This window comes from Pan paniscus, chromosome 4 (assembly GCF_029289425.2).
Source record: "Pan paniscus chromosome 4, NHGRI_mPanPan1-v2.0_pri, whole genome shotgun sequence".
Taxonomy (NCBI): Eukaryota; Metazoa; Chordata; class Mammalia; order Primates; family Hominidae; genus Pan; species Pan paniscus.
Window position 1 is genome coordinate 176,054,883 of NC_073253.2, and position 27,860 is coordinate 176,082,742.

The 27,860-nt window shown below is 43.9% G+C and overlaps 1 long non-coding RNA gene and 1 pseudogene across 1 annotated transcript; one reads left to right on the plus strand and one right to left on the minus strand.

The window, feature by feature from the left end:
* The first annotated feature begins 1,160 nt into the window (after positions 1-1,160).
* LOC117980183 (large ribosomal subunit protein eL13-like) lies at positions 1,161-3,321 on the plus strand (annotated as a pseudogene).
* Positions 3,322-8,446: 5,125 nt separating this feature from the next.
* On the minus strand, positions 8,447-27,439 carry LOC117980456 (uncharacterized). Its single transcript, XR_004671776.3, has 3 exons — positions 26,176-27,439; positions 22,866-22,948; positions 8,447-9,201 (listed from the first exon to the last, which is right to left on the minus strand). It is a non-coding gene; the product is annotated as an uncharacterized LOC117980456 (long non-coding RNA).
* Positions 27,440-27,860: the final 421 nt, after the last annotated feature.

Consider the following 27,860-nt stretch of genomic DNA (forward strand, 5'->3'; position numbering starts at 1 on the left):
CTTGCTGCTGTAACAAGATGCCACACACGGAGGAAGTGCCTTAGTCAGCTCTCGCTGCTGTAACAAAATGCCACACACGGAGGAAGTGCCTTAGTCAGCTCTCGCTGCTGTAACAAAATACCATACACGGAGTGGCTTGTAAACAACAGAAATTTATTTCTCACAGTTTTGGAGGCTGCAAGTCCGGGATCAGGGTCCCAGCATGGTCAGGGTTGGCGAGGGTTCTCTTCTGGGTTGCAAACTGCTGCTTTGCTTTGTATCCTCACATGGCAGACAGCAAGAGAGTTCTCCAGGGTCCGTTTATATTTTTGTCTTTTAAATTGAGACAGGGTCTTGCTATGTTGCCCTGGCTGGTCTGGAACTCCTGGCCTCAAGTGACCCACCTACCTCAGCCTCCCAAACTGCTGAGATTACAGGCATAAGCTACCTCATCCAGCCCCTACCAGGGTCTGTTTCTGTTTTTTTTGTTTGTTTTTTGTTTTTAAGACAGTCTCACTCTGTCGCCAGGCTGGAGTGCAGTGGCGCGATCTCAGCTCACAGCAACCTCCACCTCCTGGGTTCAAGCGATTCTCCTGCCTCAGCCTCCAGAGTAGCTGGGACTGCAGGCATGCACCACCACACCCGGCTAATTTTTGTATTTTTAGTAGAGACAGGGTTTCACCATGTTGGCCAGGGTGGTCTCGATCTCTTGACCTCATGATCTGTCCTCCTCGGCCTCCCAAAGGACTGGCATGAAAGGCGTGAGCCACCCAGCCTCTAACAAGTCTGTTTTTACAAGTGCATTAATCCCATCATAGGGGCTCCACCCTCATGACCTAAGCACCTCCCAAAAGTCCCACCTCCTACTACATTGCATTGGGTGTTACGATTTCAACATGTGAGTGGGGCATAGTGGAGAGGGACACATTCAGACCACAGCAGGAAGAGACACCCATGATCAGCTCTCATGAGACGCCAGCTCCAGACACCATTGTTTGTGCACTTCTAGAGGGAGCTTGTAATTTGTTTCTCCATCAAGTCAGATAAGTGCATTTTAAGCTTATGAAAATATTCTTGGTCACCTGTTGGGAGAAAGCTATTCCCCTTAATTAACACGATATTCAGAAAATGGAAGTTTTATTTTCTAGAGTCATTTGCATTAGTGTGCGAATATTTAGGGTTCTTACTCATGAATGTTTTCGTGATAACATTAAAAATATGTTTCCTCTCCATCTGTAGCTATTATTCCTTTAAGACTGTATTTATGTGATAAATAAGAAAAGCAAACATACGGCTAATATAAAAAACAATGATAAACTGTGTTTAAATAATCAGTGGACACCATCAGCCCACTTTAAATGATGGGCAGGCTGTTTTCCAGTGCAGGAGGGCTGTAGGCAGCCAGGGGCCCCAGCTGGAATGGCATTAAGTTCAAACCCCTCTCTCACAAGGGCTGACAGTGGCACACAACCATGTGGCTCAACCAGCCAGCCAAAGATCCCATCACCCCGACCCCTGTTCCTGGGCCCATCCAGCCCATAGTAAGGTGTCTCGTGGTAAGGCATCATACCAAAGTAGGCAGGGTCTGCAGCTTGGAGGAGCTAAGGGTAGCTGGCATTCACAAGAAGCTGGGCCAAACCATTGGCATCTCTGTGGAGCCAAGATGACAGAACAAGTCCACTGAGTCCCGCAGGCCAATGCACGGCAGCTAAAGGTGCATGGGACCAAACTCATCCTCTCCCCAGGAAGCCCTTGGCCCCCAAGAAGAGAGACAGTTCAGCAGAAGAACTGAAATTGGCCACCAGATTGACCAGACCCGTTACGCCCATCAGGAATGTCCACAGGAAGGAGAAAGCCTAAATCATCACCAAGGAGGAGAACTTCAAAGCCTTTGCCCCAAAGCCTTTGCTAGTCTCCACATGGCCTGTGCCAACACCTGGCTCTTCGGCATATGGAGAGCTGATGCAAGCTGCAGAACAGGATGTTGAAAAGAGAAAATAAATACCCTCCGGGGATTAAAAAAAAAAAAAGGGGTGGGGTCCAATACCCAGCCTTAAACTGAGAGAGACCTGAGACATTCAGGTATACATTTTGTGAACCATGAAGGCCCCGGGAGAGGCTGCCCAGAAGGCTGGAACATGCAGAGTAGAAACCCACGTTTCCCTCCTGCAAGCGGCCCCATGCAAGAGTATACAAATAGCACATGGTGGATGTCATTCTCCCTATCGTTCACGTTTTCCATGCAGCTAACCCTCAAAAGTAGGAAAAGGGTGATTGCAGCACTTTCGTGTGTATCTCCGTCCAGTGTACAGAATACACCAGTGCTGAACCTGGTTGGGAGGCTTCTGCTGCTTGAGCGCGCCTGAGGTTGGGAAGCTCTTTGGTGGTGGTGTTATGGGATCTCTGGGGTGTTGATTTTGCTGGTGTATCTCCTGGAAACCTCTGTGGCTGTGGCACTTTGCCCAAATTCTTGTTCTTTTCCTGTATCATATGCAGACAAGTGAGGGGTGAAGAAGAGTTTTATTTAGTGTTCGAACAGCTCAGAGAAGTGAGTAGCTCCTCACTGTAGGCTGGTTGCCCATGGAGTGTTCAGTCCTCGGCAGAAAGGAGGCCCTGAAGAGGGTAGCTCCTCTCCACAGGCAAGTCATTTGGATGTCTCTACAGGTCTCTGAAGCTCTCACAGCAGAGAAAATACCTCCTCTCTGCCGGCAGGTCTCCGAAGCTTTCAGTGGAGAGAGTACTATTCTCTCTCCAGCTGGTCGTCTGTACAGTCGTCTCCCTGCCTTCTTTGTTCTCTGGTCGTCCTCTGGCCTGCTGTGGCTGGTCTCGGGACTTTTATAGGCCTTAGGGGGGAGGAAGTGCATGCCGATTGGTCCATGGGTGGCCATGGGCGGGTCCAGAAGAGGCACCACGAGTCCCCACTCAGGTCCGCAGGACTGGCAGCCCAGCCTTCAAGGCCCTCCCTGGCCTGAAAGTGGGACCTTTCCACAAAAAGATATGTAACATTTTCAATTTTCTATGTCATCTGTAAATTGTTACAACAAATCCAGGTAGACTGAAGTATATGGAGACTGCATAGTGTGAATTCTAAAGTTAAGAAAAAAACAATAAAATAAAATGCCAAAAGATGAAGATTTATACTGAAAAAATCAATAGAGGTGATAAAATAAAATACCAAATAATTTTGATTAGTCTAATAGGATGCAAATAGGAGGAATTGTGTTTTTTGAAAAGGGTACAGATACGTAGAAAACAAAAAGCAAAGGTTAGATTTAAATCTTACCAGAGAGATAGCTATAATGACTACAAACAGAATAAACACTTCTATGAAAAAGAAGAGATTGACAAACAACTCACTTTAAAAATAAAGAATTGATAGGGCAGTAAAGTAATAGACAAAAATACACCTTGCAAAAAGATATTCCATGTGCATGGATACACAAAGATAGCAGGGTTAGCTATACTTGTATCAGACAAAATAGTCTTTAGGTCAAAAATTGTAAAAAGAGATTAAGAAAGTCATTATGTAATAATATTTCAATATTAAGAGGATATAACAATTATAAATATATATGCGCCCAAAATTAGAGCACCTAAATATATAAAGCAAATTTAAAATAATTTAAAGGGAGAGATAAACTAAAATGCAATTGTAGGAGATGACTTTAATACTTTTTTTTTTACTTTTTGTTTAGAAACAGGGTTTCGCTCTGTTGCCTGGGCTGGAGTGAAGTCACACAATCATAGCTCACTGTAACCTTGAACTCCTGAGCTCAAGCAATCCTCCTGCCTCCAGCCTTCTAAGTAGCTAGGACTACAGGCGTGTGTGTCACCACCATGCCTGGCAATTTTTTTTTTTTTTTTTTTGGTAGAGACAGGGTCTAGTATGTTGTGCAGGCTGGTCAACTTGAACTCCTGGCCTCAAGCAATCCTCCCTCCTAGACTTCCCAAAGTATTGGGATTACAGGTGTGAACTGCCAGCATGAGCCTGGCCAATATTTCGCTTTCAACAAGGAATAGAACATCCAGACAGAAAATCAAAAAGGAAACACTGGCCTTCAAACCAAGTTGACCTCATAGACGTATACAGAACATTTCATCCAACAGCAACAGAATACACATGCTTTTCTGGAGCACATGGAACATTGTGCAGGATAGATTCTATGTTCCAGCACAACATAAGAAGACTGAAATTATATCAAGTGTCTGTTCTAATCACAATGGTATGAAACTAGAAAATAACAACAGGAGAAATCTTGCAAAATGCACAAATATGTGGAAATTAAACAACCTGCTCCTGAATAACAATGAGCCAAAGAAGAAATCACAGAGAAAACAAAAAATACCTTGGGACAAATGAAAATATAACACAATATGAAAATGGAAAAATCACAAGAAGCAACCTAACTTTACATCTCAAGCAACTAGGGAAAGAACAAACTAAAACCCCAAGTGAGCAGAATAAAAGAAACAATAAAGATCAGTGCAGAAATAAGTGAAATTGAGACTAGAAAACATCAGAAAAAAATCAATACACAATTGAGAACTGGATTTTTTGAAAAGATAAGCAAAATTCACAAACCTTTCCCTAAACTATAAAAAAAGACAGAAGACTCAAATAAAACCAGAAATGAAAGAGGAAACATTACAATTGATACCACAGAAGTAAAAAAAAAGATCATAAAAAGCTACTATGAACAGCAACCAATCAGATAATCTAGAAGAAATGGATAAATTCCTAGCAACATATAATATACCAAGTATGAATCATTAAGAAATAGAAAATACAGGCTGGGCATGGTGGCTCACGCCTGTAATTCCAGCACTTTGGAAGGCCAAGGTGAGCAGATCACTTGAGGCCAGAAGTTCAAGACCAGCCTGACCAACATGGCAAAACCTCATCTCTGCTAAAAATACAAAAATTAGCCGGTTTCAGGGCATATGCCCTAATCCCAGCTTCTTGAGAGGCCAAGGAATGAGAATTGCTTGAACCCGGGAGGCAGAGGTTGCATAGCCAAGATTGTGCCACTGCACTCCAGCTTGGGCAACAGAGCAAGACTCTGTCTCAGAAAGAAAGAAAGGAAATAAGGAAAGGAAGGAAGGAGAGGAAGGAAAGGAAGAAAGGAAGAAAGAAAATGTAAAAAGTATAAGTAAGGAGATAAAATAAAAAGTCTCCCACCAAAGACAAGCTTAAAAACTGATGGCTTCACTGATGAATTCTATAAAACAGTTAAGGAGAATACCAGTATCTCTGAAGATCTTCCAAAAAATTGAAGTGGAAATAGAATTTCCAAACTGACTTCATGAGACCAGCATTACTCTAATACCAAAGCCAGACAAAAACACTATTAAAAAAACTACAGGCCAATATCTCCAATGAACATAGATGCACCAATTCTCAATAAATACTAGCAAAACCAAACTCAACAACACATCATAAACATCGTATGAGCAAGTGGGAATTATCCCTGGGATGGACAAAGCAATGCATATGATACCCCACATTAACAAAATGAACAATAAAAACCACATGGCTATCTCCGTTGATGCATAAAAACTATTTGACAAAATTTAACATTCATGTTTTCTTCAAAAAAGCTCTCAACAAAATTGGTACAGAAGAAAACTTCCTAAATACAGAAAAGTCATTCATGAAAAGCCCACAGCTAGTACCATAATGAGAAAATACTGAAATATTTTACTCTAAGATCGAGTGCAAAGCAAAGATGCCCCCTCTCACCACTTCAACACACAACTGAAAGTAATAGCAAGAGCAATCAGAAAAGAAAAAGAAAAACATTTGAGGTAGAAAAGAAAAACTAAATTATCCCTATTTGCAGAGAGCATTTTATATGTAGACAACCTTAAAAACCGCTAATAAAAAAAAAGTTAAAACCAATGAATTCCATAACGTTGCAGGATAAAAAAAACCAACATACAAAAAGCAATAAGCATTTCCATACATTTAACAAACTACCTGAAAAAGAAATCAAGAAAACACCACTTTCAATAGCATCAAAAAAATTTAAATACTTAAACTTAACCCAGAAAACGAAGTATCTGCACACTGACAACTCTAATACGTTAATGAAATAAATTGAAGACACAAGTAAAAAGATATCCCACGGACATCATGACAACTGAAGTGTGAAAAAGAGTTTTATTTGGTGTTAGAAAGCTCCGAGGAGTGGGGAGCTGCTCACTGCAGGCTGTGGCTACCCATGGTGTGCTCAGCTCTCAGCAGGAAAGAGGGCCTGCAGAGGTTAACTCCTCTCCACAGGTAAGTCATTCAGATATCTCTGCAGGTCTCCGAGGCTCTAAGCAAAGACACTAGCTCCTCTCTGCCGGCAAGTCTCTGCATCTCCCAGTGGAGCGAGTGCTCTTCTCTTTCCAGCTGTTCGTCTGTCCAGCAGCCTCTCCGCCGTCTTCTCCGGCTGGTCGTTCTTCTGCCGAGTCTGCCTGGTCCCGGGACTTTTATAGACCTCGGGGGGGGGGGGGGGGGGGGGGAGGAAGTGCATGCCGATTGGCCCATGCGTGGCCATGGGCGGGTCCAGAAGAGGCACCACGAGTCTCCACTCAGGTCCGCAGGACTGGCAGCCCAGCCTTCAAGGCCCGCCCTGACCTGAAAGAGGGACCTTTACTGGGGACCTTCCCCCTTCCGCCAAGGACTCCGTCTGCCTCCTGTGGTCATTCAAGGCCCCCAGGGCTCGACCCCAAATCCGATCCAAGATCGGAGCAGTTGCCAGGAGTGGAGAAAAGCCAGGTAGTGGGAGCAGACGCCCCAGAGCCTACAGGGACAGAAGCGGGGAAGGGAGGGGTCCTTTCTGGGGCCTCCGAGGGTGCAGGCTGCAGAGATGCCCGGGTCCTGCAGGTAAGAAGGCAGCTGCAGCGCCTAGGAGGGCAGACGCAGCCACATCCCTGAAGGCAGACCCTGTCTGCTCCCAGCCCTCCCCCAAGAGCACAGAGGGGGCTCGGATCCACAGGTGCAGTTTGGGCTGCTATAGCCCCGGCCCTCCTGCCTGCTCCGTACAACAGGAGGCCTGGGTCTGCGTCTGCAGTTTGGGCGCCTGGAGCTCCAGTCCCAACTCAGAAGGGACAGGGCTCCCACCAGCTCCCTGGAGTGTGCAGCCCCAGCCGTGCCTCCCTGCTGTAGCCGGCATATTGGCAACAGCCACTGCCATCAGCAGAGTGGGGGAAAGACCTCCTCAGCCAAGCGGGCATCAAGTTATCCCCAGCTCGCCAGGGAATCTCAATGGGAAGACAACGATTCCCCAAGAATTGGGCATTCCTGCACATTTTTGGTGGGCTTATAAATTGGTGCAGCTTCTTAGAGGTCAATTTTGGTATTATCTACCAATTTATAAATGTGAACATTCTTTGACCCAACAATTCCACTCCCAGGAATCTGTTCTACAGAAATATTTGCATTAGCACCTAAAGACATAAGATATTCAATGCGTCAGTATGTACGCAGAGGTCGAAAACCATCTACCTGCTACCAGGGGAACAGATATAGTTTATTCATACTATGGGGTACTATGGCACTGTAAATTTTATGATACACATAAATTTTTACAGGGAGCATGTATTGCTTTGCAATTGAAAAGGAAATGAGGTGGCTACACCCTCCCTAAGTCCTCCTTATTCCTCAGCCCCCTCAGCTGTGCTTTGGCTGAACCCCCAGCCTCTTTTCCATGCCATTTGTGTCAGGACATTCCCATGCACTCCCCACCTGGCAGACGGCCTGGGAAGGAGGCAGCCAGATAGCTTAACATGGCTCGCTTCCCAGGTAATCTGACCCAAGGGAAACACAGGTTGGCACTGGGGAGGGTTGGGCGGGCTCTCTCTAAGGTCATCTCCCAGTTTTCTTTTCCTCTGGGCAGGTCGTCCAGCCCATCAGAACAAGATACCAAGCTCCTCTTCTTGCAGGCATCCCCCAAAGTTCCATGTGATTCTTTTAGGGGCAGCTTGGGGAGTGGCAAGTACTCCTAACTCCATCCCCATGGAGGGCAGGGAATCACCTCTTTCCAGGAGCACCATGCCCAGGGCCATGGTGACTCCCTCTCCAGCCTACTTCCCACCCCCAACCCCTCCCAAAGAAATGAGCTCCTCTTTGGACCACTTTTTTATTTCACATTTATTTCTTTTATTTATATTTTATGGTCAGTGCAAACAATTCCATAAAGTAAAAACTTATGAAGAATCAAAGCATGATTATTTAAATTCAAAATAGACAGTCGGTGCAAAATAATACAAGTATAAAAGTGGCTTCATTTGCACACACAGCAGCATGCGTTTCAACACATATCAAGGATGGCGAATGGTTGTTTTTTATTCTCTTGAAGACTGTGACAACATCAGATACTACAATGAATCTGTGTTCACATCAGCCAAAATTTGTTTCTAAAAATACTTCTTCACATTTAAACTACTGTCAAGATATGCTTTCCAGAATTAAGCCTCTAGTTTCTAACATCTAATAACTGATACAAAGCTGGGTACAGTGGCTCATGCCATAATCCCAACACTTTGGGAGGCTGAGGTGGGAGGATCACTGGAGGCCAGGAGTTCAAGACCAACCTGGGCAACAAAGCAAGACCCCATCTCTGTAAAAATAAATAAATAATTTTTAAATAAATAAAAACTGATCTAGAAAGTGTTCCAAATGTAACTCTTCTGGTTATTAACGGTTAAAAAATAAGTATTTTCAAAAGTAATTTAAAATAATTGTTTCAAGTTTAATAATGCTGGTGCTCTTCCACCCTAACTCCAGGATGGGAGCCTCTGGTTTGGAATCTGTAGGCCAGGGCCAGGCCTCCCAACAACTCCACTTCCTTTCTTTTTCCTTCCCAGGATCTTTGTCTACCCTGGCTCCAGGCAGTGCAGTGTCTGGCAACTGTGCTGCTTCCAAGGCCCAGAATTCAGTCCATCAGGGGCCAACGCTCAGGGGGACCTCCACACTGATGAGACTTAGGGGGCTCCTCCTCTAGCCAGCGGACCCCCGAGTACCGGCCGCCACAGTCCACATCAGGCTGAGGACCTCTCACCTCTGTTCCCAGTAACAATTCGAAGATTTTGTAGACAAAGGTCCAAAACCATGTCATTGCTGGGGCCCCATGCAGTGGCGGCTGTGGCTGCCTCCCTGAGATGTTCTTCAGTCCTCCCGTGGAGTGTAGCCTTGGAAAAGAGCTGGTCAGCAGGGGCCCTGGGGGAGCCCTGGAACTGGGAAACAGGGAAGCAGCAGGTGAGCTGGGCAGCACTGGCATTGGCTGGGTCTTTGTTGGGCCCGAGGCTGGTTTTGGAAGGGTGAACCCCACACGAGCTGGAGCCCAACTGTCATCTATTACTAACTGAGAGCTCATTGTAGGGCCAGAGACTTAGTGCGTCTGACCACAGCTTTTAACTGTCACCTTCTCGCTGAACAAGTTGCTGTCAGTGTGTCGGAGAAGCAGGAGGATGGATGGAGATCATGAAACTAAGCAAGGTCAGTGCAGAGAAAATGCTGAAGTATAATTAGGTTTCTCTGTTGACCGTCATGGGAGGGAACCTCTAGCATAGTAAAAAGGCATCCTAGACTTCTGATTTTTGCTCTGCCATATGAAGAGCTCAGCGGCATCACTCCCACACTTACAAGAAAACAACTGAACAAAGTAAAATACAATAGCTCCTCATAAATCACAGGGCAAACTGCTGCCCTGAAAACTGGAGAGAGAGAGGCTGATACAAAACATCACAGCTCACCATGAGCAGAAGCCTGAGAGGAGAAGCCTCCCTGGAGCCAGAACGAGCAGGAACAACTAGACTGAAATAAACCAGCTGCTGGAGGCAGAGGCTGGACCAGTTAGAGTTAAAAACCCCAGCCTTGAGGGCTCCCACACTTTCTTGAGTTTTATCTCCAGGAGCCCCAGCAGGTCCCCGCTGTGAGGATTGGAGGGAAATCTCATGCCTCCAGCCAGGGCAGAGGAAAAGCAACCATTTGGAAATGCAGCAGAGCATTCTGTTCTCCTCCAGTTCCCTGCAACAAAGGCTGGCACACGTGGGAGTCTAGACGAAAGCCTGACTTGACCCAGGGAGGGTCGATGACCCAACGCCAGCCCCTATAGCCACCCTGCCACATCTAAGTAGGAGGGGAGCTGAGCAGCACTTGCGGAGGTCATACAGCAAGAGCAGAGACCACAGAACCACTGAGACCTAATCACAAGATGGGGGAATACTCCCCTCCCCACCTCCCACCTCCACGGCAGCAGGACCCCTGTACAGCAACGGGGGATCACAGTAGAGAACTGCAAGGCTCAGACTATTTCAGAAGGGCTTTCCAGAGGAGGCAAATGCAACACTAGAGGAAATTGGAGCCTCAGACACCTACAGCTACAGCAAATAGTAAACACAGCATAATTCTCCTAGCGAGATAAACACCAACCATCTCCCTATAAACCAATATATCTAAGTTCCTATTACCCAATACATCATGTCTGGTTTTCAACAAAAGTGTACAAGGCACGCTAAAGGGTAACAGAAAACAATCTAAAGAGGAAAAGAAAGCAGGAGAACCAGATTCAGATATGGCAATAATTTTGGAATTATCAGAACAGGCACTTAAAATAAGTATGATCAATGTGCTAAGGATGCTAATGAAAAAAGCAGACAATATAAAGAACAATGGATAATGTAAGTAGAAAGATTGAAACTCTGAGAAAGAATAAAATAAAAAGAGGCTGGCTGCGGTGGCGCACACCTGTAATCCCAACACTTTGGGAAGCTTGAGTCCAGGAGTTCGAGACCAGCCTAGGCCACAAAGTGAGACCTTGTTTCTATTAAAAAAGAAAGAAAATGCCAGGTGTGGTGGTTCACACCTCTAATCCCAGCACTTTGGGAGGCTGAGGTGGGTGTATCACCTGGGGTCAGGAGTTCAAGACCAGCCTGGCCAACCTGGTGAAACCCCGTCTCTACTAAAAATACGAAAATTAGCTGGGCATAGTGACGGGTTCCTGTAATCCCAGCTACTCGGGAGAATGAGGCAAGGTAATCACTTGAACCTGGAAGGCAGAGGCTGCAGTGAGGCGAGATAGCATGATTACATTCCAGCCTGGGCAACAGAGCAAGACTCCATCTCAAAAAAGGAAAAAAAATTAATTTTCAAAAATATATTTTTTTAATTTTAAAAAGAAACACTAGAAATGAAAACCCCATAACAGAAATGCAGAATGCCTTTAATGGACTTAGTTGTAGCCTGGGTATAGCTGAGGAAAGAATCTCTGAACTTAAGAATATCTCAAAAGAGAATTTGCTACAGAGAATATCTCAATAGAAACTTCCCAAACTGAAGTACGAGAAAACAGCGGGAAAAAAGCCAGAACAGGGCCAGGTGTCGTTGCTCACGCCTGTAATCCCAACATTTTGGGAGGCTGAGGCAGGAGGATTGCTTGAGTTTGAGACCAACCTGGGAAACATACTGAGACCCTGTTTCTACAAAAAGTAAAAGTAAAAAAATAGCCAGTCATGATGGCACGTGCCTGTGGTCCCAGATATTTGGACGGCTGAGCTGGGAGGGTCGGTTGAGCCCAGGAGGTCCAGGCTGCAGTGAGCCATGTTTGTACCAGTGCACTCCAATCTGGGCAATAGAGAAAGACGGGACGAGGAAAGAGGGAAGGGAAGGGGAGAGGAAGGGAGGGGAGGGGAGAGGAAGGATTTGAAGTAATAATGGCTACAAATTTCCCACAGTTAGTGTCAGACACCAAACTACAGATCCAGGAAGATCAGAGAATACTAAGCAGAATAAAAAACAAAAACGCTTTACCTAGATATATAATAATCAAAACCAAGGACAAAAAGGGAAACCATGAAAGAAGCTGAAAAGGTGCAGGAAGGTTGTTGGCGGGGGGAACACCCTACTGGTAGAAGAACAAGGATAAGAATTATATCAGAATTCCTATTGTAAACTATGCAAACAACAAGTGAGTAGTGAAATATTTAAGTGTTAAAAGAAAAAAAATACCACCCTAGAAACCTATATTCAGTGAAATTATTCTTCAAAAGTAAAGAAGGAAGTAGGATTTATTCTTGGGATGCAAGATTAGTCTAACATATGCAGATCAATCAATGTGATACATCACATCAACAGAATAAAAGAGAAATAAATACCAAATCATCTCCATAGATGCAGAAAAAGATTTGATTCCGTACAAGGCAAGGATCCACACTTGCCACTTCTAGTTAATAAGCACAAGAAATAAAAGGCATCCAAATCAGAAAGGAATGCCGGTGCGATGGCTCACACCTGTAATCCCAGCACTTCGGGAAGCTAAGGTGAGCAGATTGCTTGAGCCCAGGAGTTTGAGACCAGCCTAGGCAACATGATGAAACCCTGTCTCTACAAAAAAATTCAAAAACTATCTGGGCATAGTGGCACATGCCTGTAGTCCCAGCTACTCAGGAGGCTGAAGTGGGAGGATCACTTGAGCCCAGGAGGCAGAGGTTGCAGTGAGCCAACATTACGCCACTGTACTCCATCCTGGGCAACAGAGCAAGACCTTTTCTCAAAAAACAAACAAACAAAACAAATAGGCAAGGAAGAATTAAGTTATCCCTGTTTGTAGATGACATATTCTATATGTAGAAAACCCTAGGGACATCATTAAAAAATGGTTAGAATAAATAAATTCAGTAGACTTGCAGGCTACAAAAATCAACATAAAAAATCAACAGCATTTCTCTCTCTCTTTTTTTTTTTTTTTGGAGACACAGTCTCACTCTGTTGCCCAGGCTGGAGTGCAGTGGTGTGATCTTGGCTCACTGCAACCTCCACCTTCTGGGTTCAAGTGATTCTCCTGCCTCAGCCTCCCAAGTAGGTGGGATTACAGGTGTGCACCACCCAGTAAATTTTTGTATTTTCAGTACAGACAGGGTTTCACCACGTTGGTCAGGCTGGCCTCAAACTCCTGACCTCATGATCCACCTGCCTTGGCCTCCCAAAGTGCTGGGATTACAGGCGTGATCCACTGCGCCCAGCAGAAATCAACAGCATTTCTATTTATTAACAATAAACTGTCAAAAAAGGAAATCAAGCCATTTACAATAGCTACCCCCCAAAATACGTAAAAATAAATTTTCCCAAGGAAGTGAAAGATTTGTACATAAACTATATAACATTGATGAAATAAAGACCACAGAAATAAAAAGATATCCCATGTTCATGAATTAGAAGAATATTATGAAAATTATTATACTACCCAAAGCAATCTACAGATTCAATATAATTCCTATAAAATTCCAATAACATTCTTCACAGAAATAGAAAAAAAAAATCCTAAAATTCATAGGGAACCACAAAAGACCCCAAATAACCAAAGGAATCTTAAAAAGAACAAAGCTAGAGGCATCACACTACCTGACTTCAAAACATACTACAAAGCTGTAGTAATTAAAACAGCATGGTACTGACATAAAACCAGACATATTGAACTGACTAGAGAGCCTTGAAATAAGTTTTATGTATTTACAGTCAATTGGTTCTCAACAAAGATGCCAAGAACTCACAATAGGGAAAGGACAATCTCTTCAATAAATGATGTTGAAGCAACTGTATATTCATGTGCAAAAGAATGAGATTAGACTTTATCTCTCACCATATACAAAAATCAACTCAAAATGAATTAAAGATCTAAATGTAGAACAGTGGTTACCAGGTGCCAAGATGTGGGAGAAAATTGGGAGACATTGGTCAAAGGGTGCAAACTTGCAGTTATATAAAATAAACAAGTCTAGATATCTAACAGACTGTATGAGGACTACAGTTAATAATATTGTATACTGAAATTTTGCTAAGAGTAGATTTTAGATGCTCCTACCATACAAAATGTAACTATGTAAAGTGATGGATGGGTTCATTTGCTTGACTATAGTAAATAATTTCACTATGTTTGTATATATGAAAACATCATGTTGTATGCTTGAAATATATACAATAGAAAATAAACAAAAATTTTTAGAAAATGAAGGAGAGTTAAGGGCTTTCTCGGACAAACAAAAACTGAGGGAATTTGTTGCCGGTAGACCCGTCTTGTAAGAAGTGTTAAAGTTCTTCAGAGAGAAGGAAAATGTTATATTTCTGAAACTTGGAGCTACATAAGGAAGGGAAGTGTGTTAGATAAAGAATAAATGAAGGTAAAATAAAACCTTAATTTTTCTTATTATTAATTGACCTAATAAATAACTTCAAAATAATAATAGCAAAAATGTTCTGGGTAAATATAGCTTATGGATAAGTTAAATGAATGATAGCAATGTGAATGCTTCTGTTATAAAGTACCCACACTACCCATGAAGTGGACTTGAGAATGGATTTAAATTACTTATAAACTAGCCAGGTGCAGTGGCTCATGCCTGTAATCTCAGCAATTTGGGAGGCCAAAGCAGGAAGGCTGCATGAGCCCAGGAGTTTGAGACCATCCTGGGCAACATAATGAGATCCCATCTGTACAAAAATTGTTTTTAAAAAATTAGCTGGGCATGGTGGTGCATACCTTAGTCTCAGCTACTTGAGGGGCTGAGGTGAGAGGGCTGCTGGAGCCCAGGAGTTCAAGGCTGCAGTGAGCTATTATTGCAGCACTGCACTCAAGCCTAGGTGACAGAGCAAGACCTTATTTCAAAAATAAACAACAAAAATTACCCATAAGTTTGTTGCAAAAGTATCCTGAAAACCCTAAGGAAGCCTTAATTTTTTTAAATAGAGATAGGGTCTCACTCTATTGCCCAGGCTGGTCTTGAACTCCTGGGTTCAAGCCATCCTCCTACCTTAATCTTCCAAATTGTTGGAATTCTAGGCATGAGCCACCAAACCCAGCCTAAATTATTTTAAAAAGAAGTTTAATTGCTATGCTAAGAGATGAGAGAAAATAAAATAATACAAAATGCTCAGTTAAAACTGGAAGACAGAAGGAAAGAAAGGTTTTTAAAAAAAGAAGTGAAGAACAAGTGAATGAATAAAAAAGTTACAAATGTGGTAGATATTAATCCAACTACACCAATCACCACTTTAAATATAAATGGTTTAAATACACCAGTTAAAAGGCAGAGACTCACGGAGTAGATAATGAGACTCAACTACATGTTGTCTACAAGAAATTCATTTTAAATATAAAGACGCAGATAAAGAATAAAGGGATGGATGAAAATATATAACGCTAACACAAATCAAGAAAATCCTGGAATAGCCATATTAATTTCAAACAAGGCAGACTTCAGAACAAAAATTATCAGGGATATATAGAAGCATGACATTACAAAGAGGTCAATTTCCATTAAAACACAACAATTCTTAATGTGTTCCCCTATGAAGAGATTGTCCAAATACATGAGGCAGAATGTAATATGTCAAACAACTCAACCATAGTTGAACTCAACCATCAAATAACTGAACTTGACAATTACAGAATATTCATCCACTGACAGCAGAATACACATTCTTTTCAAGTTTACATAGAATATTCAGAAAATAAATCACATTCTAGGCCATAAAAAACACCTCAAAAAATTTAAAAGAAAAATATCATACAAAGTATGCTCTTGCACCACAATGGATAAAATCTAGAAATCAGTAACAGATAGCTGGAAGTTTCTCAAATATTTGGAGATTAAATAAGACACTTCTAAATAATACATAGGTCAAAGTCTCAGGATAAATTAAAAATGTTTTCACCTGAATGAAATATGAAAACAGAACTTACTAAAATGTATAGGACGTAGTGAAAGCAGTGCTACAAGGAAAATTTATAGCATTAAATGCCTATATCAGAAAGGAACAAAGATCTAAAATCAATAATCTAAGCTTCCATCTTAGAAAACTAGAGAAAAAAGCATACTATAAGCCTGGAAAAAGCAGAAAAAAAGAAATAATAAAAAGAGCAAAAATCAATGAAATAGAAAACAAAGACAAATAGCAAAAAAAAAAAAAAAAAAAAAAAAAAAAAATCAATAAAATCAAAAGCTGGTTCTTTGAAAAGACCAGTAAAATTAGTAACTTACAGTGAGGCTAACAAAAAATAGAGAAAGGACATAAATTGCTAATATCAGAAATGAAAAATGGGACATTACTACTGATCTCAGGGACATTAAAAGTATAATAAAATATGTTCAACAACTATGCTCACAAATTTGATAACTTGGATGAAATAGACTAATTCCTTAAAAGATACAATCTACCGAAATTCACACTAAGAAAAGAGACAATATGAAAAGACTCATATGTATTAAATCAAATCAAGTCCGGGCAAGATGGTTCACACCTATAATCTCAGCACTTTGGGAGGCTGAGGCAGCCAGATCACTTGAGTTTGGGAGTTCGAGACCAGCCTGGCCAACATGGCGAAACCCTGTCTCTACTAAAAAATACAAAAAATTAGCCAGGCATAGTGGCATATCCCTGTAGTCCCAGCTACTCAGGGGGCTGAGGCAGGAGGATGTCTTGAGCCCAGGAGGCCGAGGCTGCAGTGAGTCCTGATCGTGCCACTGCATTCCAGCCTGGATGACAGAGTGAGACCCTGTCTCCAAACAAACAAACAAAAAACTATGTAATTCATGCCATCACCAGGCTAAGCAAGAAAAATCATATGATCACATAAATAGATGCAGAAAAGCATTTGACAAAATTCAACACCTAGTTATGATACAAACTCTCAGTAAACTAGGATAGAGGGGAATTCCTCAAATTGATAAAGAACATCTATAGGCAGAGCATGCTGATTCATGCCTATAATCCCAGCACTTTGGGAGGCCAAGGCAGAAGGATTGCTTGAGGCCAGGAGTTTGAGATCAGCCTGGGCAACATAGAGAGATTCCATCTCTAAAAAGAAAGACACACACACACACACACACACACACACACACACACAGACACATCCACAGAAAAAAAACTAGCTAACATCATACTTAATGGTTAGTGAGAAACTAGGTGTTTTCTCCTTAAGATCAGGAGCAAGGATGTCCCCTACTATCATTCTTATTCAACATTGTACTGAAGTCCTAACTAATGCAAGAAGATTTTAAAAAGGAAATTAAAGCTATACAGATCGGGGGAAAAAAAGAAACTGTCTTTCTTCACAGATGACATGATTGTCTATGTAGAAAACACCAAAGTATTGACCAAAAACTCCTGAACTAGTAGATGATTATAGCAAGATTTTTTCTTTTCTTTTCTTTTCTTTTCTTTTCTTTTTTTTTTTTTTTGAGATGGAGTCTCACTCTATTGCCCAGGCTGGAGTGCAGTGGCTTGATCTTGGCTCACTGCAACCTCCGCCTCCTGGGTTCAAGCGATTCTCCTGCCTCAGCCTCCAGAGTAGCTGGGATTACAGGCATGATCCACCACGCCCAGCTAATTTTCGTAATTTTAGCAGGGACCAGGTTTTACCATGTTGGCAAGGCTGGTCGTGAATTCCTGACTTCAGGTGATCTGCCTGCCTCGGCCTCCCAAAGTGCTGGGATTACAGGCATCAGCCACTGCACCAGCCAGATTACAGCAAGATTACTATGTAGTGAATTATCATCATTTTATGTTGCCTCAGCACCCATTTTTCAGGGAAGTTTAACTTTCCTATGCCGGAAGGAGAGCTCAGTCACCCTTGACACAGTTTTCAGGTTCTACATCTCCTCCCAGTTCCTCAAGGTGGTCAGTCCAGATATCTGCTGTGCACAACTGCCTCCCGGTGCCCACCTCCGCATGGCACAGCTACATACAGCCCACTCCACTAGCCCTGCATACTCTGTGTAGTGGGATGGATGGCTGCACGTGAGATTTCAAGTCATAGTGGGTACCTTCGGACTGCTTGTTTAATTATGCTCATCAGATGCCTGACTCAGGTTTCTCCAGCAGCCTTTAGTGTCTCTGCTACTCAAATAGCACCCATGATAAGGCACAAGGTCTAATGCCTAGACATTACAGGGTCAATTTCAATGGTATTGACACAGCAGAGGTTGCTGCCTACGTATTAGAACACCACACCCTAATGGCCCAAGCCAGTGGCCAAGGATAAAAACCTTGGAGGAACCTCTTCTGCCTGGTTGACTGGGCTCCCCACTTTCCCACCGCTTCCTTTAAATGGACCATTCAGGTATTTGCCCTTGAACTTAAAGCCACCCACAGTGTATTCTCCAACATACACTTCTAATTTCTGCATTCTTTCTCCCTGCCTGTACTCCCTAAACTAACCTCTGTGTGGGGGGCCTCCAAGCATGTCATATACTACCAGAACCTATAAGTAATAAAATCTTTATTTCTATTTTGTGTCTCTCCTAATCATTGAAGGGTTGCTCTCCATTTTAAAGATCATAAGTTTTAAAATACAGGACACAAAGTTAATAAAAGTCAATTGCTTTCCTATATGCCAGCAATAAACAATTGGGATTTAAAAATTAAAAATAGAATAACACTTAACATTAGCACTTAAAAAGTACTTAGTAATAAATAAAAAAAATGGGTACAAGGTCCATATAAGGAAATCTAATGAAATCAAAAAAAGTTCTAAGTAAATGGAAAGATATTCCATGTTCATGGATAGGAAGGCTCAATCTTTTAAAGATGCCAATCCTTCCTAATTTCATCTACAGATTCAATGTAATCCAATCAAAATCCCAGCAGGTTATTTTACAAATACTGACAAACTGATTCTAAACATTATATGAAAAGGCAAAAGACCCAGGAGAGCCAACACAGTATTGAAGAAGAAATAAGTTGGAAGACTAATACTACCTAAAGGCTTACTATAAAGCTACAATAATCAAGAAAGTATAGTGTTGGCAAAGGAATAGACAGCTAGATCAATGAAGAAGAATAGAGAACAAACAGATCCACACAAATATACTTAACTGATATTTTGACAGGAATTAAAAGCAATTCAACAGATAATGTATGGTCTTTTCAAGAAATGATGCTGGAATATTTAGGCATGCATGTGCCAAAAAAAAAAAGGAAAAAAACATGAATCCAGACACTGATCTTACACCTCTCACAAAAATGAACTCAAAATGGATTATAGACCTAAATTTAACATGCAAAACTACAAAACTTTTACAAGAGAACCCGGGGAAAATCTGGGGAAGTTTTTCAAAGCATGATCCATGATCTATGAAGAAAAACGGGTATGTTGGACTTCATTGAACTTAAAAACTTCTGCTCTGCAAAGACATTGTTAGGGAAATGGAATGACAAGGCACAGACCGGGAGAGAATATTTGCTGAATACATATCTAACGAGGCACTTGTATTAACCAGCAATACCAGCACTTAGGGAGGCTGAGTTGGAAGGTTTGCTTGAGCCCAGGAGTTCCAGATCAGCCTGAGAAACATAGGGAGAAAATTTTTTTTTTAAATGTGCTGTGTGTGGTGACACTTGCCTATAGTCCTAGCTACTCAGGAGGCTGAGGCAGGAGGAACACTTGAGCCCGGGAGTTGCAAGCTGCAGCAAGCCATGATCATGCCACTGTACTTTAAGCTGGGTGAAAGAGCAAGATTCTGTCTCATAAAATAAAACAAAACAAAACAAAAAAAACTGAACAATAAGAAAACAATTCAATTAAAAAATATGCAGGCTGGTGTGGTGGCTCACACCTGTAATCCCAGCACTTTGGGAGGCTGAGGCGGGAGGATTGCTTGAAGCCAGGAGTTTGAGACTGGCCTGCACAACACAGCAAGACCCCAGGTCTACAAAAAAATAAAAAATTAGCTGGGCATGGTGGCATATGCTTGTGGTCCCAGATACTCAGGAGGCTGAGTAGGGAGGATCGCTTGAGCCCAGGAATTGGAGGCTACAGTGAGCTATGATTACACCACTGCTCTCCAGCCTAGGCAACAGAGCAAGACTCTGTCTCAAAGAATAAAAATAATGATCAAAAGATCTGAAGAGACGTCTCACCAAAGAAAATGTACAGATGGCAAATAAACATATGAAAAGATGCTTGATATCATTCATTATTAGAGAATTGCAAATTAAAACAATGAGATTTCACTACATGTTAAAATGGCTAAAATCTAAAACAATGACAAACACCAAATGCTGACATGCACGGGGCAAGCGATAGTCACCTGAAAAGACAGTCTGACAGCTTTTTACACAGCTAAACATAACCTTACCATATGATCCAGGAATTATGCTCCTAGGTGTTTACTCAAATGAGTTGAAACATTTGCCCACATAAGCATCCGAACATGAATGTTTATAGTAGCTTTATTCATAATTGCCAAAAACTGGAGGTAACCAAGATACCCTTCAAAAGGTGAATCAACACATTGTGCTCTGTCCTCATAACGGAATATTATTCAGCAATAAAATGATCTCTCAAGCTATGAAAAGACACGGAGGAACCATAAATGCATGTTACTAAGGGAAAGAAGCCAGTCTAAAAACTGCATACTGTATAGTTTCAATTATACGAAATACTGGAAAACGCAAAATTATAGAAATAGTAAAAAGATCTGCGGTTGCCCCGGTTCAAGGAAAATGCATGGATAATAGGTAGAGTGCAAGAGATGGTCTGAGCATTGAAACTATTCTGTATGATACTATAATGGTGGATACATGGCATTTTGCACTTAGCAAAAGACTTTGTAACAAAAGAATAAACCCTAATGTAAACCACGGAGTTTAGTTAATACTTGTTTAGTTAATACTAGCGTATCAACGCAGGTTCATCAGTTGTAACAAAAGTACCATACTAATTCAAGATGTTAATAATGGAAAACTGGGAGTTGGGGAAAAAAAGGGTAAATAGGAACTTTCTGTACTGTCAGCTCAATTTTCTGTAAACCCAAAAGTGATCTAGAAAATAAAGTCTATTAATAAGACAAATGGTAGCCACATTTGGGGAAAGCAGCTTTCCAAAAGCTTAGAGGAAGGAGGGCTAGGATCCCATGGCCCCATACTCACAACCACTCATAAATCGTTCCAGAATTATGGGAAGAGGGAGTCACCACAGAATTCGGAGAGAAACATGGCAGTGCTTCTGACTGCAAAGGGGGAGGACTGCAGGGAGCCATGTGGAAGCTCAAACAGCTCTGAAGAATCTGGCAAGGTGGACACAGAGTGCCGCTGGGCTCACCAGACCTCAGACACAGCAGAGGGCCCGGTGGGCCACTTGGATCCCACCTTCAGAGAAGAGGCTTCACCTAGCAGCAGGTACTTGGCAAATCCATCTGTTTCAGGACTTAACTTGTGTTCCCAAAGCCTAGAAAGCACCAGGCCCTGTGCCTGGGGGCCAAGGATCCAGTGTGAACACAGACAAGACACCAACTGCTGACATAGCAGGAGCCTGCGGGCTCGGAACTGGGGGGGTGAAGGGTGCACAACGCGACAGGATCCCTACCTGAGCGGGGGACCGAGTGGGGACAGAGAGGGTCCTGGGAGGACGAGAGGCCTGAAGAACGAGGAGTTAGCTCAATGTGGAGAAAGCGCCAGGGACAGGGAAATGCAATCAGTGCCGGGGAGGCAGGAAATGCAGAAAGAAGCTGAAGTCACAGCAAGGCTGGACTAAGGTCTGTGAACCACACGAAGGAAGCCAGGCATTCCCTCAAGGGCAACAGGAGACCATGGAAGACTGGCCACACCCGCAGTTCAAATCAGACTTTGACTTTTGAGCACTCTTTCAGAATACAGAAGTTAGAACATGGACGGGCTGGATGTAAAAAATTGAGCGTGGGGAGATGGGTTAGGTCATTTCTCAGGCTTGGCAACAGGGGGTAGTGGCTTGGAGAGGGTGGCAAGAGAAACTAGTATGTCTAAGCGGCGTTGCAAGCCTAGCCCGCACACAAGAGGCCCCTGCTGCTCCCTCCCCCAGCCCGCCTGCTCCTCACCCTTGTGGGTAACGGTAACTCATGTCATTCTTCCCATTGCTCAGGACACACACGGCCCTGGTATCACCCTTAATGCCTTTGTCACACCCCAATCTAGACTGTCAGCAAATTCTGCCAGCTTTACCTTCCAAATGAGTTCAGGAGGCCACTTCTTATCACCGGGTCCAAGACACCATCATTTGCACCTGGATTGCAGCACTAGCTCCCACCTGGTCTCCCAGCCCACCTCAGGCTAAATCCACTTTGATGCACCCTTAGAGCTTGTGGGATCCCTGACACCTTAAGCCTCTGTAGAATAAAGCAGAATGGCCATCACCTCATCCCAAAACCATTCAGGATGCGTGCTGGTCAGTGCTGCCCAGATTTACACTGGGGAGTTGGAGAATTCTGTTTGAGCACAGCAAAAGCCCTGTCCCTTGGCTCAAGTGGAACGTGTACTCAAATCCTACTCTGGGCGCCATTCTACTGCCTTCTTGCCACCCTGAGGATGTTCAGCTGGTTTTACAGCCACGTGGAACTCTATACTGAATCCCAGCACGTTCTTCTCCAATTTAAACCACTTTCACCGGGGATTCTGTTTCTGCTTTCAAATGGGGCCCTGTCCCGCCCCAAGGGCTGTCACTGACATGTTTTATTTGCAGGCTCGGCATCTCCTCCAGACTGTGGAGCGGGATGGGCCCCCTCCAGCAGGGCGCTGAGCCACTGTGTGAGTTGACCAGTCACAAAAATACAGCTACCTGTGCTCCCCCACCAGCTCACTCCCCCACCTCCCCCACACAGGCAGGAAAGGCAAACATTAACTCAGGGCCCACTGAGTTCCAGGCACTGGGCACCAAGACAAAGCTGCTGTCAAGGAGCTCCAGCCACAGAAAGACGGCAAGAAATTCAGTAGGCAAGGCTCCAGGACAGGTGGCGGGTGGGAACAGCCAGGGCGGGCACAGCTTGGGAAGCCCCAGCAGCAGGCGGCACTCAAGCCTGGTCTTCACACTTAGATATCACGTGAGATCTTGTCATAAACACAGATCCCAGGCTGCACCCCAGATACTTACTCAGGCGGTCTGCGGTGGAGTCCTGGAACCCGCAAGTGTAACAGGGCCTGGGTGAGTCTGACTCAGGTGGACTCTGTTAGAAGCTGCAGGGAGAAGAGAGGGGCTGAGAGTCATCACCACTGCACATTTCCTCACAGTTCTGGGGAGCTGGGGGCAGCGGGGGGAGGTGCGGGAGTGTAGACAGGGAAGAAAGAACAAGGCCAAAGGGCAGCCCTGCTCGACAGAGGTCCGGACGTGGAGCCACGGTCTCTGGCATTATGTGCGAGTGAGGATATTGTGTGCCTCCCAGTGAAGACTCAGTGAGTGGCACCTGATCCTCCCATCACTTTTCTGGAGCAGATTATTGCTTCTTTCAGCCCACTCAGTTCTCCATTTGCACCTGTTTTCCAGCTGCAATGCAACACGAGGCTCCCTGACTTCCCAATCCAGTCTTCCACTCCAAAACGGCCTTACTCAGCGCCCCCGCCAGCTGCTGCTCTTTGAGCTACAAGGACTCCTGCCCGTGCCGGTCATGGGGGATCAGTGCTAAGGGCTAGTATTTACTTATCTATTGTTAAATCTGCTGTATGGAGTTTCAGAACAAGAATCAGAAAATCTCAGGAGCTGCCAGGGCCAGACGATGGGCTTGAGGTCAGAGAACTGTTGGGTGTCAAACCCCAGGGAACAGACTCTCCCTTCCCCTTTTCTTCCCTCCCCTCCATTGGAGATTTTTCTGCCCCAAGAAAAAGAGCTGAGAAAGATGCCTACTGCCCCTGCTAGTCAGCAGCGACAATGGAGCTCTGCGTCCAGTAAGTGGAAGGTAAGATAAAGGCAAGGGAAACTCGGCCCCTGGAGCGTGTACCCAGAATGCAGGATGAGGTCTGTGCTGTTGGAGCAGGGTGGGCCGATTACAAGGAGAGCAGGAGCAGGGACAGCAGGAGGGTGGGATGGATATCACCAAGTAGAAGCCTTGAGGAGATGTGAGGGCTGAAGGCCAAGGACGGGAAACTGGCCGCGGGTGCTGGGAAGAGGTCACAAGACAGAAGAACGTGGTTTTGTACTTCCCTTAGCTCTTACTTGACGTAATGTGTGATGACTGGGCTTTTCTCTCCATTTTACGCATTGGTATTTTGATAAACAGATATTATGTTCAAGTACCAATCTTTGTGATTTCTTCGTTAATTTAGAAATGACCTTTTAGATCATTCACTTAGAATGATCTTCACCTATCAACTGAAGGTGAACATAGGCCTCAGCTTACTTGCTTACTACAAATTCTTTATTTTTTATAAGAGGTCTGTTTCTGGCTGGGTGCATTGGCTCACACTTGAAATCTCAGCACTTTGGGAGGCCAAGGCAGAAAGATTGCTGGAGGCCAGGGGTTCAAGACTAGCCTGGGCAACGTAAGGAGACGGCCCCCACCCCATCCCTATCTCTACAACACATTAAAAAAAAAAAAATCTGGGCTTGGTAGCCCACTAGAAATCCCCCGGAGTCCCAGCTACTTGGGAGGCTGAGGCAGGAGAATCGCTTACAGCCAGGAGTTTGAGAACCGTGTGGGCAATATAGTGAGACTTTGTCTCTGAAAAATAAAAATGAAGAGGGCTGCTTCTTCTCTAAATAGTAAGCACATTATTTTATTATTCATCATGCTGAAAAATACTGGAAAAGAGAAAAGCACCCCTGACAATTCAAACCTGGCCTGGAGCTCTCAGCCAGGCTTTCCACTGGGAACATAAAACGCTCCACAGGAGCGCACCAAACACCAGACAACACCACTCTGTAATTGTGATGACATGAGGAAAAAACAAGATAATCTGTAATCTTTTCTGAGCACCGACAGAAACAAGGTCACTGTGCTAGCCACAAGAATATTAATACCGCAAATCCCTCCCCTGGCTAATGTGAGTGGCTCTGGTCTGCCCCTGCTGGACAGGACTTCTCGCCACACCCTTTGTAGAATCAGCCCTGCTTCTCAGGAGCGGGTAACCTAAGCAAAGCTCTGCGTCCTTCAATGCTCCCCAAGATCACTAACAAGAGTGCTAACCCCATGCTGAGTCTCCTCTAACGCTCTCTAACTGAGATGACCCACAGTTCCCATGGGGCGAGTTCTTCCTCACCGCAACAAGCAATAGACCCAACTTGTGTCATTCAGTATTATATAATGAATGATAATGGCATCACTCGGTATTATATAATGAATGATAATGGCATCACTCGGTATTATATAATGAATGATAATGGCATCACTCGGTATTATATAATGAATGATAATGGTATCATTCAGTATTAGAGAACTGCAAGTTAAAACAATGAGATTTCACTACATGTTAAAATTTGCAGTTACAAGTGTGTTGCAGGCAGCCTCTGGCAAGAATCCAACAATGCTTTATTATTATTATTTTTGAGACGGGGTCTCTGTCACCCAGGTTGGAGTGCAGTGGTATGATCACAGCTCACTGCAGCCTCTGCCTTCTGGGCTCACATGATCCTCCCACCTCAGCACCCCCAAGTAGTTGGGACTACAGGCATGTGCCACCACACCTGGCCAATTTTTGTAGTTTTTGTAAAGACGAGGTTTTGCCATGTTGCCCAGGTTGGTCTTGAACTCCTGGGCTCAAACGACCCACCCACTTCAACCTCCCAAAGTGTTGAAATTACAAGCATGAGCCACCGTGCCCAAGCTATGCTTTCTTATTCTGGGATCCTGCGTGTTCTTGTTTCTAGTTTTTCAAAATATTTTTTGGTTATATATTCCAGCATTGGCATCATAGCTCACCTGACATCTATTTCCTCCTCCACATCAGGCACAGGGCTGGGGCTTGGGATATGAGTGTAAAAGGGAAGACAAGAATCCTCCCCTCATAACAAACTTCTCCAGGGTTGTTGCATGGAGAAGGAAATAGACAAGGGCATGGGAGGCCTACTTGTAAAAACTGCCAAAAAATATGAAAAACCCTCTCGTGTACCCCTCCCCACACATCTGTGCCAGCGAAACCTGTTAAAGCTCTGGCATGAGGGAGGTAGGTCCACCCAATGCTCCCATCATCTCAGGGCCCTGCTCACCCCACCCCTGGCCCTCCTGAGGTCTGTCCCTTGGTGCTGAGAGCTTGCCCCAACTAGGGAAAGTGCCTGTGGTCAGACTTCCAGTTTCTGGCCCACCACAGAAGGAGCCTGGAAGTCGTCACTTGGTCCTAACAACACGTAAAAAGCTGAACAGACTGAAAAAACCAACAACTCTTCCTAGATCCAGAGAAATGAGGTCACAGGGCAAACCACTGCCTCCCAAGTATGAGAGGCAGACAGGCAGACACAAAGAATCACGACTTACCAGAGCAGAAACTCATGGGCGCCAAAGCCACGGCAGGAAGACGGAACAGTAGCTGAAGAATTGCTGGAGGTTCCCTGTAGACGAGTCTGAGAGTTGAAATCTCCAGGGGGCCTCAGTCATAGGGGGCCCTACACCGTAATGCATTTCACCTCCAGCTCTGCCGGGTTCTCCGTGAAGATCCCAGAATAATCCCCTCCTAATTACAGTAGGGGGAGGGGAAATGTAGCCATTTTGAAACACACCAGAACATTCTGCTTTTCACCTGGCCTGTCCTCAAGAAAAACTACTTTACCAGAGGCTAAATGACCTGGGGGAAGAGAAATACCCAACTCCAGCCCCCTCTAGCCCTCCTGTCCCACCTAAGAGTGGGAAGAAACTGAAAACCAGTGGTAAAGTTCATAGCCCAAGGGCACAGGCTCACTAAAAGGCTGACACCTGGGTGGTCCCGGTGGCTCACAACTGTAATCCCAGCAATTTGGGAGGCCGAGGCAGGCGGATCACCTGAGATCAGGAGTTCAAGACCAGCCTGGCCAAAATGGCAAAACCCTGTCTCCACTAAAAATACAAAAATTAGCCAGACATGGTTGCACATGCCTGTAGTCCCAGATACTCGGGAGGCTGAGGCAGGAGAATCACTTGAGCCTGGGAGGTGGAGGTTGCAGTGAGCTGAGATTGCACCACTGCACTCCAGAACAAGACTCCATCTCAGAAAAAAAAAAAAAGACTGAGACCCAACCATAAAGCTATAGAACACTCCTCGACTGAGACCCAACCATAAAGCTATAGAACACTCCTCGACTGAGACCCAACCATAAAGCTATAGAACACTCCTCGTCCCCCACTTTAATGCCACATCACTAAAAGCCTATTTACCAGAGTTCCTTTTATCTAGTAGTACATCATTTTGTTGTTCAGCAACAACAAAAATTACAAGGCACATTAAAAAGCAAAAAGCACAGTTTAGAGAGACAGAGCAAGCATTAGAACCAAATTCAGATATGTCAGGGATGGTACAATTAACAGACCATGAATTTAAAACAACTATGAATGATATGCCAAGGCTCTCATGGAAAATGTGGACAGCATGCAAGAACAGATGGTGATGTACACAGACATGAAAATTCTACGAAAAAATCAGAAAGAAATGCTAGAGTTCAAACACTAACTGAAATGGGGAATGCCTTTGGTCTCATTAATAAACTGGACACAGCTGAGAAAAGAGTCACTGCGCTTGAGGATACGTCAATAGAAACTCCTAAAACCGGCCGGGTGCATTGGCTCATGCCTGTATTCCCAGGACTTTGGGAGGCTGAGGCAGGTGGATCATGAGGTCAGGAGTTCGAGACAAACCTGATCAACATGGTGAAACCCCATCTCTACTAAAACTACAAAAATTATTTCTTGTAAATTTGTTTAAGTTCTTTGTAGATTCTGGACATTAGCCCTTTGTCAGATGGGTAGATGGTAAAAATTTTCTCCCATTCTCTAGGTTGCCTGTTCACTCTGATGGTAGTTTCTTTTGCTGTGCAGAAGCTCTTTAGTTTAATTAGATCCCATTTGTCAATTTTGGCTTTTGTTGCCATTGCTTTTGGTGTTTTAGTCATGAAGTCCTTGCCCATGCCTATGGCCTGAATGGTATTGCCTAGGTTTTCTTCTAGAGTTTTTATGGTTTTAGGTCTAACATT